Source organism: Silene latifolia, chromosome 1 (genome assembly GCF_048544455.1).
Source record: "Silene latifolia isolate original U9 population chromosome 1, ASM4854445v1, whole genome shotgun sequence".
Taxonomy (NCBI): Eukaryota; Viridiplantae; Streptophyta; class Magnoliopsida; order Caryophyllales; family Caryophyllaceae; genus Silene; species Silene latifolia.
Window position 1 is genome coordinate 165,936,368 of NC_133526.1, and position 13,576 is coordinate 165,949,943.

The 13,576-nt window shown below is 37.2% G+C and overlaps 1 long non-coding RNA gene across 1 annotated transcript; it reads right to left on the reverse strand.

The window, feature by feature from the left end:
• Positions 1–1,172, reverse strand: LOC141608452 (uncharacterized). Its single transcript, XR_012527003.1, has 2 exons — positions 770–1,172; positions 1–550 (listed from the first exon to the last, which is right to left on the reverse strand). It is a non-coding gene; the product is annotated as an uncharacterized LOC141608452 (long non-coding RNA).
• Positions 1,173–13,576: the final 12,404 nt, after the last annotated feature.

Here is a 13,576-nt window from a genome sequence, read left to right on the forward strand (position 1 = left end):
TTTAAGACGATATAATTAAAGTGCCTCAAATGGTTTTATTGAAAAAGTTCCAACGAGATAAATAAATAATAAAAATACGTTTAAATACAACTGCAGCGGAAATAAAAATAGTGTCTAAATAATTAAAGTGATCTCTAGCCTCTGACGAAGGTCAACGTCCCAAGCTCTCTCCAAACATCCAGCACATCACACATGCTAACCTGAAATCAATCTGCTCCCCAATATTTGGTTCATCACAAGTGTTCACAAATACACGGTCACCACGAGGTTGAGTAGGATAACTAAACAACAGTAAATAATACGATAACCTGCAATAAAATATAACCAAAGGACTCAAGCCAAGAGACATCACACACGGTATAACCGTGTACCACAACCACACGCCACAACCAAACACACCTCAACCTAACACCGTCACAATGATAGTCCTGCTCAGGTCCACGGCCAACCCCACGCCACCGTGCCAGGCCGACCAAAACCGCACAGGTCCACGGCACCCTACGTCCCCGTGCCTGGCCGACCAAATACTCTCAATTGCAATGCCAATCGTCTTTCAAGATACAAACAAACAACAGAGAACCAATCAACAATGATAATAATATGATTATAAGATGCTCAAGACAACAATTGTAACAATATGCTCAGGGTGTTATAATTATCGTAAGACAAAGCAACAAACAACTTATCTCATGCCAACAATACAATAATAATTCATCTTATAAACAATTCGCCAATTCACCAATTAAACACAGTTGAGTAGTTAACCAACCTTTAGCAAATCTTCACAATTCAACAATTAAATTTTGAAAGCTTCTTCCACAAATCCACCAACTAATCAACAATTAAATTATATATAATTATAAACTAATCTTATTAATGAATTTAAGATGTAAACTACTCAAAGCAATCCCGCAAAAATTGACACAAACGCCACCCCCATACATGGTGGACCCGACGGTGGTCAACCCGTCGGTCAACGACTCCCCCACGGACACGGTCCTGGTCAACGGGTGGTCAATGGTGCGGGTCTTTGGGTCAAACGTAAACAATTGATGTGAGGCGATAAAATAACTTGCCATAATTAATTAGCGCGAGATGAAAACTCCGTCTCAAGGTTGTCTCACAAAATTGCTCTTCCTCACAAATTGTATGTTGAGTTTTTGATGTGGAATAAATATGATGGTGAGGCATGAGTTAGGTGTATATATAGATTGGTAGGTGGATTTGGAAAGTTCTAGGAAGTTGCATAAATTATTAAACTAATCAAAATATCTAGGTAGTATAGATAACACCCAAACCACATACCACCTTCCCCTTCACTCAGTCCAACCGTGACCAATACACGATCCAATCGTGGTCCTTGCACCCGGTTTCAATTTTGTTTTCTTTTCTTTTTACGACAACTTATTTATTCACATCTTATAAATTATCGATTATCAATTATCTTAATTAAAAATGCGGAATATTAACATCAAAAGAACAATCAAACACTTTCTTATTAACGTAAGTTAGTAAAATCGGGTATTTCACGATACTCAAGTGAGTTATAACTGGAGTTAGTTGTACGAGTGGATTAATAATTTTGTAATCCGTAGAAAGGTACTAAAATTATTAATCGAGAATACTGGACGTAGGTTTCAACTTGTGAAACTGAACCACTTCAAAATTCCGTGTATCCTTCGCATCCCTTTCTTTCGTTTCGTTTTGTCTTGTTCATTTCCTTTTCACTTGCAATCGAGTTAGTGGAATTTAATCAATAAATTCATAATATCAACTGCATACATGCTTCAAACGGACATAATCAAAAAAGTGGGCATATTTATTTATACTCAATTCACACCCCCCTCCGCCCCTTCGAGTATTTCGGATCGATAGACTCTTCAATCATTTATAGGCTTATCGCACACCTAATCAAAGATAATAACTCTACGCTAGGCTAACAACAAATGAATGCAGTTAGGGAAGCAGGGATCGATCTCAGAGAGCGGGAGTCTGCTAACTAGTTGTCATGGATCAAATTTTATCAAGGTCGGTTCGATTTATTTCAATGTTTGTGTGGTAAATTAAAGCAAATGACAAGATGAAAAACAACAATAGAAGAAAAGCATCTAGGGGATAGGCTCATACATGTAAATTAGAAAAGGAATCAATGTCAAATAATGGGTATTGAAGTCGACAAATGTCTAGGTCAATAGTTTCCACCTCTTGGTTTATTCCTAACCTTAGAAGGGGTCCTAGAAGCTTTCTATCAGTATTACGCAAGTACAACTAACACGAAATTCTTATCTTTTTACTTAGCCATACAATATTGGTTGGTCATAACATACTAGTTTTGATACCCGACTCACCGTCTTTCTCTTTGAGAATCCCATGGGATATAGAATTGTTTTTTACTCTTAGTGTGTCGGATGTGAACTTCGGGGACGAAGTTCTTTTTAAGGGGGGAAGATTATAATACCCCGTATTTATATAGACTAGACTCAACCAACTAGATGATTCACTCGACTGAGTGGAGCCCCACTCGATCGAGTGAAGGACCGAGTGCCACTGCACAGTATTCTGGAAGCCTGTAAAGTTGGTCACTCGACCGAGTGACCATCTACTCGACCGAGTGGAGCTATCACTCGATCGAGTAGATAATACCCTGCATTTATACAGACTAGACTCGACCAAGTAGACGATTCACTCGGCCGAGTGGAGCCCCACCCGACCGAGTGAAGGACCGAGTGCCACTGGACAGTATTCTGGAAGCCTGTAAAGTTGGTCACTCAACCGAGTGACCATTCACTCAACCGAGTGGAGCTACCACTCGGCCGAGTGCCGGTCGAGTGCGGATTATACGAGAAATTGTTGGTGAGATGTCACTTTCGGAACCTTATTATCTCAGATTTCCCACACAAAAACCCTTCTCCAACACTATTCACACCACTCTCTAAACTCCCCCTTTATCTCTCTAAATTCCTCACCAACAAACTCTCTCAAAATCCTAATTCTCTAAGAGGAGATTCTTGTCTCCCTTGTTCTTCCAATTGGTTGTAAGTTGATCTATACCTCTTCTTCCCTTTATTCTTGTCTTAACAATCTTATTTAGTTAGTAGATTTCTCTATACTTGTTAGGTTGTATGAATTAAAGGGGATGTTTAAGGGGGATTTAATTAGTATGGTTATCATAGTAGATTGTGGTATTGATTGTAGCAATTAATATGTGTAGGGAGCTTCGTTGAGGAGCATTTCAAGTGAGTAGTTTGTGGATTGGTGAAGATAAGCTTGAGGTAGGGTTTTCCCTACTTAGCTATGGTGATATTAGTGTTTAATTGTTCATTCATTATCACTAGTTACATTTGTCTCATGATAGTTGCATTATAACATGTTTTGGTAATTAGGGTTTATCACATAAGATGATTTCATGATATTTAGGTTAAGATGAAGATAGTAAATTGTCACAAAAACGATTACATTGCATGATAACATGTTAAAGAGCAATTAAATGATGAGAAATGAATTATTGAACAGTTGAACATGATTATACTTGTTTTGATAATGTGGTTGCATAGTTGTGATGTTGGATATGTTGGCTTATTCTTGGTTGTTGGACATTGGAGGATGTTGGAGGATCTTTGGTTCCAATTTTTGGAGACGGAAGGCGGTTGGGAAGCCGTCTTCCGCTCAAGTCACCCTTGGAGCTTCCCACTCCAAGGGGGATGTGCACATTTAGTACTTGGGTTACGGAGGGACTCGTGTGGTGAGGCACGACGTCTGGCAGGGGACTCGAGTCGCACTCAGGCCCGGTACCACAGGCGTGTTCCGAGTACCTTGTGTGTGTTAGTGACATCGTGGGCGTGTTCCGGTCACCGGTTGTGTGGATATGTTGGAGGGTGATTTTTTATCTCTCATTGTGCCTTGTTGGTTTCACCTTGCATTATCATATGTAGGCAAGCTTAGTGTAAATGCATTGAACATTCTTATCATTTAGCTAACACTTGGGTTTTAATGATCCGTGGTGAACCATATGGTGATTTCCGCCCATATGGGGAGCAGTGTTGACAGGTTAGCATGATTCATTCGAGGGCTTGGGAGCGGTCTTCACTAGTCGTCATCACTTGGGTCTATCTTAGTTTTTGACTATTAAACTCCTACTTTTCGATATGGTTGTATAACTATCGAGATGGTATTTATATCCCACAACTTGTAAACGTTTAACTATAACTTATCTATTACATGATGTTGAGTCTGGAACTTCTTTACTCGCTTGTTCGCACAACAAAGCTTGGAAAACCAAGTCTTGTGATGCCTCCATGTGTTGGGAAGGCCTAAAGGAAAGGGTCCTGACTTATGGGGGTCATCATACTATTCATGCTTAGTCTAATTCTCATCCCGACTTTGGATTTTAGGAAAGATATTAACGAGTGAAGTCAAGTAATCATGGCCATCGATCAAAGACTAACAATATAAGCAAGCATGAATTAGAGACGATAATCACAAAACCCAAATCCAACAACAAGAAATTATAAACATACATGATTCCCCTACACCCTAGAAAATTAAGTACTCACTCGTAATGAAGATTAAATTAACTACTAACAAGAATCAAAACCATTGCAAAACAACAAGTTGATAAAACGAAAATGGAATAAATACGGGAAATAAGGAAGTAGGGAAATACCAAATAGGAAAATTTGAATAAGGAAGCGATAAAGGACAAGAACAATGTCTAATATAAACCCAAATCAAAGCTTAAACCACAGTCTAAATGTTTGATGATAATTATTGAAAAAGAAAGATAAACATTCACCATAGAGAAGCATGAAAAATGATGATAACGAGTTGTTTTTCGATAATACAAAGTTTCGGCATATAAAGGATACTACAAAATAAAGCGGCGCATAGGAGAAGGTGACACCGATCGGGGTTGTGGCTCACTTAGCCAAACGCTCCAAAACTCCCTTTATTCGCGCGCACATGCAACCTCTATGGTTAGGGGTCGTGATTAATCAACTTTAAGCTTGATTTTCACCTTCACTTGAGCATGTTTATGTCCCCAAGGGGAATGGGTCGTCGCTTAGGGTCACGGGCGGTATTTGCATATGCATTCTAACAATGACCAAACTTGTTATAAGGACCACCAAACGCGCTGCTTATGACTCAGAACTTATTTGTTTCACCTTGAAACTTCCAAAGGACCATGGCACGCCATCCTAAGCTCATGTACTCATCACTTTTATCTTCGACTTTCTAGGTATTCATCCAAATATATGAATCGAAGCAAAACCTCTTCAAATCCTACAACTGGCAATAAAGCATAAGAATACTTCCAAAGACGATATTAGCTCACAAAATCACTTCTAAGAGTGGATAATTCATATAAAATCGAGCTAATTAAGGGGATGAAAAGTATATAAATATAAGATAAATCATCCATCTCAAGCCTTGTGTTATGGTGTATGGGTCCTCTTGCTTGCCTCCCTCTTCATATTAAACCTCTTAGGTCGTCATATAGCTTCCAAAATGTACATAAAAGAAGGGAATTCCGCCTTTTTTTAACTCTTTTCTTACAAAATGCATGGAATAACATTAGAAAAGCAAATAGGAAACAATAGACTATGAAAACAACTATAAATGGCCTAAATAGCCTGCAAAATGATTAAGTTGGTTGAGGGGTTAAAAGTGCATAAATTACAACCGCATCATTGATTAACCCCTTCCTAGCCTCATTATTCATTACCATAACCCATGTTAGCTTAATGTTTTTCAAAAATTTTACGCAAATAGTGTGTGTTTTATTTGTTGAACTTTGCTTTGTTTGTTGTAAACTATATCAATTGTGTCTGTCACTATGTTTTGTCTTCCCTTGATGATGTCAAGAGGGAGAAGTAGTTTAACTATGTTTATGTATGATCATTTAACTATTAGGCTTGCGTTCACCGTATTAATGTCATGCTACCATGATTAGATGTTCTACGTAAGCTAATGTAGATTTATCCATTCATATCTTGGTCATGTTTTATATGTCTTATGTTGAATGATTAAAGATCAACTAACCATGAGCTAAGGGGAACATAATACATTACTAAAACTTGTCATCATTCAAGGAGGAATTTATCTTAAGAGTTTCTTTGTCATTTAACGGTTTGCTTCTTAGTTATGATTTATAGCATTTGAAGTTATCAATTACTCCTCAAAGATGGTGCAAAGATGCTCAAAGATGAAGAAAGTGTAACACCCGCACACTATGCCAAATAATAGGTGCAACAACGGTTAGATAAGGTGATATACCGTTGTAATACAAAACACGGAACCGTTATTACATCGACCGTTGTTATTTTATGACCACGGTTGTTAAAAAGGCGAAACCGTTATGAAATGTAAATAACGGGTTTAAATAACCGTAATACAATATTAAGAACGGTTCAATAATCGTTGTCTATAATATTGAAACCGTGGTAGTATTAGTTAGAATGCTCTACGGAAACCTTTGACAACGGTTTTACTGGAAAAAAAACCGTTATAAAATACTGTATTAAATATGACAACGATTTATGCTTATTAAACCGTTTTAAATGTCATGAATTCGACAACGGTTTTATTTCGTTATATTATATTTTTGGTCATAGCATTATGGATGATTATGTCAACGTGTTTCTATTTAAATGCGACCGTTGTTAATATATTTATTGACCACGGTTTTATTTTTAACCGTAATCGAATTTATAATTATTTTTAAAAAAAAATTGTTTTAGCGAGTTCCAAAGAACTTTGAAAATGCTAATTTTTGCGAGCGAGTTCCACTCAAATGCTATCAAACTAGCATTTTAGCAGCTGCGCATTGCAAAAATTCAATCCTGCATCATCAGAATATTACACAGATTGATCTATTCAACCCAGCATCAAAATATTACAAACAGGGTGACCAAAACTAAATACACATGGCTCTATATACACACATACATAATGAGCGGACTATTAACCTTCCGTTAATGAAAGAAAATAAGTGGCCCACTTATTTCTCATGTCGGCGATGTCTTCCTTCGAATAGGTTGGGTCTTTGTTGTTGATTGCAAGTGGGAACTACAAATCAAAATATACTTAATCAAAATAGACAGAATAAGTGGAATATTACACAGAATTAAACCCAAGTTATGTTTCAAATAGTTATTAAAACACACTAACCGGTGACTCTATGCTGGTATATTTTCGAGTGATAATCTCCCACATGGACCGATAACAGTAAAAGACGCATTATTTGTCGTCTGGTTGTAGAGGAGACTATTATATAAATCACATACAAATAAACTAAATTAGATCAACCTCTCGCATAAACATAAATTAAATGATAGGAGTAATTATTAAGAATACACTTACTATTATCCGGAGAATAGTTTGACTTGATGCTCCAATTGCTCGAAACACACTAATTCATAAATATATGCAGGAAATTATAATTAGCATTTGGCTCAGTAATATTGATGGGACATTAAAAGGAGCCTAGTCTTCAAAGGTCATACAATAACAATTGACATTATAATGTAAGGTTATAAACTTACTCAGTTATATAATTTACAAATTTCTCAGAGGGATCATGTCCGCAAGAGTCAATCCAGTACACTATGCTTTTTCTCACATTGATTGTCACTAGCAGCCAATGGTTGCTATAAAATATTGAAAATTTAACTGTTAGTTCATATACATGCATGTAAGCATGTTAATAAATGAAGAGAATCGTGATTCATTATAATAAAGTACTATACATACCGATTCTCATTGTATGGGTCAAACCATAGGCTTTTGAGCGTCCTCAACCGTTGAGCAATTTTATCGATGTGATCTCCGTATGTGTATCCAAGCACCTTTAGAGAGAACACTTCAGGTGACAAGAATCCGTAGTCATGAGAAACGTAGTTCCCCTCAGCGATGTGTGTAAACAGGTACCTATTACGTCAAGTGAAAGGAAGAATGTTATTTTCATTGATGATTTAAATTAACATCACTATTCGTAAAACCAAATGACAAGTTTTATTAATGAACTTACTTCATCCAAATTAAAATGTGCATAGCATCTAACTCGTCAAGGTCGAGAAACTGACACAGTGATTCCCAATACATCATAACAATTGTACCTTCGCCCACAACATCCTCTTCGATCTCAATCATGAGTACATCCCTGGTAGCTGCCTTCCTTTCAGCCAGTTGGTGCAAAGCTACGAGCGTTGGAGTATTCAATTTTTGCTTATAATCATCGCTATGATATTTAGCTTTAAGAGAAACAACAGGCTTGTGTGCAGCAAAATTAGATGGCTTATAATGTACGTCGTCTGATATATATATATATATATATATATATATATATATATATATATATACACACACACACACACACACACACACACACACACACACACACACACACACACACACACACACACACACACACACACTACACGAGACGTCATATATAATTTAAATAACCAAAAAAAGGAAAAACTCACAATCTATTTTTCAAATTATTACTACCTCTTGAGTTTTGGGTGGAGAGGAAGTCGAATCAGTGACTTTGGGTGTTGACGTAGTAGTCCTAATTTCAGCCATAATGGCTTCGTGTAACTCCTGCAAATGTAAAAATTAAAATACTTACTATATTTTAGATAAGGTTACCCTAATAAATTTAAAGGCGTTCATTATATAAAATGTGTTAGCTTTAGCATAACTACCCCAGAGATGTCAACATTAATGAATGTTTCGGGCCATTGCACAATAGAACCCACGACATCTTGCAAACGCCAATTATCACTAAGTGGTATTATTAGAGTACCATGCTTCTCCAGATATAAGTCGGTCACTTCCACTTCCCTCCAGTTCTAACGGAGGGCAATGCCTTGAACCTCAACTTCTTGAATCTGGTCGTAATAGAACGCTGCTCCCCTAGCAACAGCAATTTTGCCGGATGGTACTATAGGGGCATTGTAGTAAAGAACACAAGGCTTCTTGCAAACACCCTTCACATTTTTAATTAATTAGTATAAATACATGCACTACTTTAATTAATAAATTTAATTAATTAGTATATATACAGCAATTATAAACTAGTCGTAGTAGCTAATTGATGAGTCTAAACTAATGAAATCAATAAAGTAGAGCAAGTAATGAAAGGAAGGATGTAAACAAATGATAAAAGCACTAGGATATCATGGTTTCATAGGGGATTCATGGTGGTGATCATACAAACATATTTCCATAGTTGCAAGCAATTATAGTTGTAGAGGAACCGAGTTAGTTTATGTCTTATGGTTCATAGGAAGAGTTGGGTCTTGGAGCCGAGTCGTCTAGATTGTACAACACCTACAAGTCGACTTACTTTCTTTCTATTCACTTCTATGCATGGTCTAACAATACTCGAGTTGGTTTATATCTTACAAGTATTGTTGAATAGATAAGAGATGGGTAAAAAAAATGCAAGGTTTCATAGTCTAGCATTTCATCAAACATAACATATGCATAGGTTGACATTACAACAAACAAGCAATCATAAGATAACATATTAGATTAAGTATGGATCTACCCCCATGTTATAATTCCCCTAATCCCCCACTAGTCCTAGTTAAGTAATTACTCACTCATTATCATGGAAGACATGTTATCAATGGTGTCAATCATCACAACAAGTATAAACATGATTAAAGAGTGAGGAAACAAACAATAAAGAGTAAAGAGAAAAGAGATTATACCAAACTTAAGATGAATAATTGGAAAGGAAAGAATAATAGAGGAAAACTTGATTGATTGATGAAGAGTTGTCAATTCTCCAATAATAACCCAATAATCTTCAATTACCCAATAATAAACTTGAACAATAATTAGGGAAAGATTAATGTATAATTTTGTTGAATGATTGAGATTAATCTATTCTAATCTACTCCTAATGAAGGCTTTGCCTCTACTAAGAGGGCTCTCCCTCTTGATTATTACAAATGGAGTATATATAGTGGTATATCATTAGGTTAAGCAAGGGTAGATTAGTAAATAACATGCTTAAGTGTTGAATAGAGCTTTGCAAGTCCCGAAGGACATGCGCGGATTAGCTTGCAACTCCCTCAAGGATACGCGCGTCCTAGCTTACAAAAAAACCTTGCTCTAGAACGATCCGCTCGTCCCGAGTGAAAGACGCGCGTACTAAGCATCAACCCGAGCGGGTTGAGATTGATCCGAGCGGGTTGGACTGCAGAATTCTCTTTCTTGCTTTTATGCCTATGATGCTTCTATATGCTTCTTATTCCTACATCCTTGGTTATCATTCATGCCTCCTCTTCATACTAGTCCATCCAAGATCGTCAATAAACTTCCGAATATGCACGGGAGACGGGGATTCTGCCTCATTATCTTCTTTCCTACAAGACATATAAAATGCAATAGGAAAGCAAATAGGAAGCAAATGACGAATAAAATGGCTATGAAATGCTATATTAGTATGCAAAATAGGTTCAATTAGGGGACTAAATGTGCGCAATTAAGAGTCACATCAAACATCTCCAAACCGAACCTTTACTCGTCCTGAGTAAAGAGGTGACTAGAACTAGACCTTTATTTAAACTATCCTAATAATATAACCGATGTGAGACAATTAGCGGGTCTCACTCCGCCCCTTCAACTCAGAACAAGACATCCATGAGGTAAGATGCCTTTTTGCAAGACAAGGTGGGGCTTGCCAAAATGGTGATACATCCAAGCATTAAGCACAGAAAACAAGTAATGGATGCATCTACAAAAGAATAGCCACTTTCCTCATCTAAGTAGCGCAAATCATCTACAAGGGAAGCAATTTAAGGGCACACACTCCATCATAGATATTGTTTCTTCAAGCTACTAAGTTTAAAAGGATACCAACAAATCACCTCCAAGTTGTGTCAAACTAGGGTATTTTTATCCTCAATCGCTAAATGTTTTTGTCAAGAGCCAAGTCCCTATGGTGTTAGAAAACACTGTAGGATCGCAGAATTCCCCCTCTTGCCGAGACAAGAAGAAGAGTCGTCCCCTCTCCACCATGCAACAAATAAGATCAATGGATAAAAAAAGGATTCAAAGTGTATGAGTTTCACATTTGTAGTTTGCTTTTTGATTTGTTTTTCCCCCCCAATTTCTTGTGGCATTTTGATATTTGAGAACATTTCTTGCCATTTTTTGATGTTTGGCATTTTGATACTTGGCAATATTTCAATTTTTGCATTTTTGAACATTTTTCAAAGTAACCCCATTTTGTAGCAAGGGTACTTTTATTGAAGCATAGGAGTCTATTTTTGCTCCTCATTTGATTTGATGCATTTTGCAAACTTTTTGATTTTGATTTTGGTACTTGAACTCAATTTGGAGATTTTTGTGCTCATTCCCTTTTTGTTGACAAAACATTGATGATATGAGTGAAAAAACGGTTGCATGGCATCAAAGGTCACCTTGGAATAAACGGTAGCCAAGGAGTTATCACACCACATGGTACTCTTGACTAGGCCTTAGCCCATGGGTCAAAAGATACTAGTATGACACATCCTAGGGTGTCTTGAGGGTATTCTAGCAAACAAAGTCTCAAGGAGAAAAATTATCTACAAGGGCCTTATATACACTTGTCAAGCTTACCAAATAGGCATTTTCACAAAATTTTCTAACCATGCAACTACATGCCATGATGCAACTAACATATATACAACTCTAATGCATATGCTTCTTTCAACTATTATGCCATATAAACTAAATGCAACTCCTAACAACACATAGGTACACAAACTGCAACAACAAAATACACCACATCCTCCTTGACATGTAAGCCCATCCTCCTCATATGAATAATGAAAAGAAATGGAAGAAAAATAGGGATTAGAGTGATCATACCAAGCGGTCTTCATATTCCCTTGCTAATGCCTCAAATGAAGTGTTGTATCTATGTGAGAAGATAACAAAAATACAAGTATATACAATTCTACACTATTAAATTAAAGAACATGTTTTTGGTTTTTTAAATTTTTAAATTTTTATGGATTTTGTTTTTATGAAATTAAAAGAACATATTTTTGGGATTTTTCGAAATTTTTCAATTTTTATGTATTTTTGAATATAAATTCTCATCCCTCACTTTATTTTGGACACTGTCCTCAATGTACATGTAGGAGTAGGAATGAAAAATAAATACATATTTTTTTGGATTTTTAAAGTTTTTTTTTTTTTTTTTTTTTTTTTTTTGAAATTGAAGTATAAATGCAATGATATGATATGAATGAATGCATGCATGCTCTAACTAAATGCAATTTTATATGACATATATAACAAATGAATGCAATCTAAACTACACTAGATGATGCATGTTCTCTATTAAGCTATGGTCACCTATGATCAAACCTCCCCAAACCGATTTAAGCACTATTCCTAGTGTAGAAAAGGAATAGGTTTGGTCATTAGTGACTATGCATGAATTCAAGTCTATATGCAACTAACTACATGAATCATGTGAGATATATTACAATGCAAACTAATCTAATCATATGAGATATATTATAATGCAACTTTACATGAGAAAAAGGGAAAGAGTATCATACAAATGGAGGTGGTGTAATTAAGCACCTCTAGCCATCTTACTCATCATCATCATCGTCATCATTGCGGTTTCCATGTCCGCTAGATCCTCCTTGGTCATAGCCTCCTCCTTGGCTAAAGAATCCCCCACCTTAGTTGCCAATTTCCCTTCTTGGTTGCCATAGTTAGGGAACAAGAGATGTGGTTGAGCCCAAGATGGATGAGGGCCTCTAGGGTTGATGTACCCTTGTTGAGTCATGTTGTAGTAGGTGGGGTATTGGGCCAAGTAGTTGTCAACCCTCCCATCGTGCACTCGAAGATCGACATTTTGCATGAGCCTCATCAACTCACTCATGGATAGAGCTCTCGAATCTTGAGGAGTGAATGGTACATGTTGTGTTGGGTAGGGTGGAATGGGTACATAAGATGGTGGTGCGGCACCCCATTCCGGCAACTCGCGAGGTCGATGAGGTGCTTCTTCTCTTGGTGGTGGGTTGTCATGGATCTGAATGGGGAGGAGGTAGCTTGGCCTTGGAGAATACCGGCTCAAACGGGGCTCGGTGGGTGGTATATTCCACCCCCTGAGAATAAGTGATGTGCAACCCTTGGTGAACCACTCTACTCTTCCGGCCTCATTGTATCTATACCAACGATGGTGGTGGAAGATAGCATCCTCATCTATCAAGGTGCTTCCCTTGAGCTTTTCAAATTGGGATGGACTGCCCCTTGGTTATTGTAATAGGAACCTCCTCCTTGCCTATATTGCTGAAAGGCAAGGACTTGTTCCTTTTCTGTCAGACAGTCAACAGCAGTGTGACCGTCATTGCTCCCATATCTCTCACAAGTGACAGTTTCCTGTCTAGTCAACAGATGAACCGTCTGTTGATCACCAGCTTGCTGCAACTCCAACCTATTAAAACGAGCATTCATGGCTTCCCGCTGAGCCACAACTGCATTGTCAACCGAGTACACCGTCCGAATATCAAGTGTTTATATTTCAAAAAGAAAGTGTATCCATCTTGTAAAC